The sequence below is a fragment of the Chiloscyllium plagiosum genome, unplaced genomic scaffold (genome assembly GCF_037043375.1).
Source record: "Chiloscyllium plagiosum isolate Xiang-an unplaced genomic scaffold, Cpla_swu_hap1 HiC_scaffold_42, whole genome shotgun sequence".
Taxonomy (NCBI): domain Eukaryota; kingdom Metazoa; phylum Chordata; class Chondrichthyes; order Orectolobiformes; family Hemiscylliidae; genus Chiloscyllium; species Chiloscyllium plagiosum.
The window spans coordinates 52547063-52549032 of NW_028270180.1; the positions used below are offsets into that span (position 1 = coordinate 52547063).

At 45.6% G+C, this 1970-nt stretch overlaps 1 non-coding gene across 1 annotated transcript; it reads right to left on the minus strand.

Moving 5' to 3' along the window:
- Positions 1–290: 290 nt before the first annotated feature.
- On the minus strand, positions 291–362 carry trnag-ucc (transfer RNA glycine (anticodon UCC)). Its single transcript has one exon. It is a non-coding gene; the product is annotated as a tRNA-Gly (tRNA).
- Positions 363–1970: the final 1608 nt, after the last annotated feature.

Genomic DNA, 1970 nt, shown 5'->3' on the forward strand with positions numbered 1-1970 from the left:
TTCTGTAATTATTTCAGGTTCCTGACGGGAGCAGTCTCTCACATTTCGAACAAAACAAACCCATCCTTGTGCTGCAACCAATATTTCAATAAGAAATGGGAAGCAGCAGAGGGGAAAGCTTCCGAGATGCCGAGCAATGCTGCCCGGTTCCACACTGCAATTCACAGGAACCATCGCCAGGAAAAGCAAGGAGCAATCTGACAGATCCGTTTTACCACAGAATGAAAGATTTATTTCCTCGATTTATCCCAGTGCCTTTCCTTTAAAAGGCTGTTTACAAACCACAACACTGCGATGGCCGGGAATCGAACCCGGGTCAACTGCTTGGAAGGCAGCTATGCTCCCCACTATACCACCATCACCCTGCTAGCAGCCCCCTCCCCATTCCCAAACACACTTAACAAGGCCGTGACCATCACCAACTGGATTGGGGCTGAAATCCAAACAAGAAATTGCTGGGGAAGCTCAGCAGGTCTGACAGCACCAGAATCAGAAGCCTTCAGTTCTGAAGAACAATCCCTGGATCCGAAAGGTTCCCTCCTCACAGATGCTGCCAGACCTGCTGAGTTTCCCCAGCAATTTCTGTGCTGTCTCTCAGATCTGCAGCATCTCCAGCTCTTTGTTGGAAACAAAGCAAACGTTGAGCCACCGAAGGGGATATTGGGTCAGGTGATAGTCTCCCTCATCCATAGAGACAAATAGAGTCATCGGGATGAACAGCACTTAAACAGACCCTTCAGTCCGACTCATCCATGCCAACCAAATATCCTACACTAACCTAATTCCATTTGTCAGCACTTGGCTCATATCCCTCCAAACGCTTCCTATTCATATACCCATCCAGATGTCTTTGAAATTTACAATTGTACTGCCCTCCAGCACTTCCTCTAGCAGCTCATTCCATCCACGTACCACCCTCTGTGTGAAAAGGTTGCCCTAAGGTCTCTTTTGTATCTTTCCCCTCTCACCCTAAACCTATGCCCTCTCGTTCTGGGCTCCCCAAACCCAAGGAAAAGATTTGATCTTGTGATTTTATAAACCTTTATAAGGTCGCCCCACAGCCTCCGACGTTCCAGGGAAAACTGCCCCAGCCTGTTCAGCCTCTCCTCATAGGTCAAATCCTCCAATCCCGCAATATCCTTTTAAAACTTTTCTGAACCAAGTTTCATAAAATTCTTGCAACATGTTGGAGACTAGAACTGTACACAATATTGCAAAGGTGGCCTCACCAACGTCCTGTACAGACCTCCCCACTCCTGTCCTCAGTACTCTGAGCAATAAAGGAAAGCATACCAAAACCTTCTTCACTATCTTACCTACCTGTGAGTCCACTTTCAAGCTATGAACCTTCACTCCAAGGTCTCTTTGTTCAGCAACATTCCCTAAGTCCTTACTATTAAGCGTATAAGTGCTGCTCTGAATTGTTTTCCCAAAATGGAGCACCTCACATTTATCTAAATTAAACTCCATCTGCCACTCATCAGCCTATTGGCCCATCTGATTAAGTTCCTGTTGTACTCTGAGGTAACCTTCCTTGCTGTCCACGACACCTCCAATTTTGGTGTCATCTGCAAACTTGCAAACTACACCTCCTTTGTTCACAATCAAATCATTTATATAAATGACAAAAAGTAGAGGACTCAGCACTGATCCTGTGACACTCCACTGGTCACAGGCCTCCAGTCCGAAAAACAACTCTTCATCACCACCCTCTGTCTTCAACATTTAAGCCAGTCTTCTATAGAAATTGTTAATTCTCTGTGTAATTCATGAGATCGAACCTTGTTAACCAGTCTCCCATGAGGAACCTTGTCGAATGCCTAACCGAAGTCCATATAGATCACGTCCACTGCTCTACCCTCATCAATCCACTATGTTCCTTCTTCAAAAAACTCAATCAAGTTCATGAGCCATGATTTCCCACGCACAAAGCCATGCTAACTATCCCTAATCAGTCCTTGCCTTTCCAA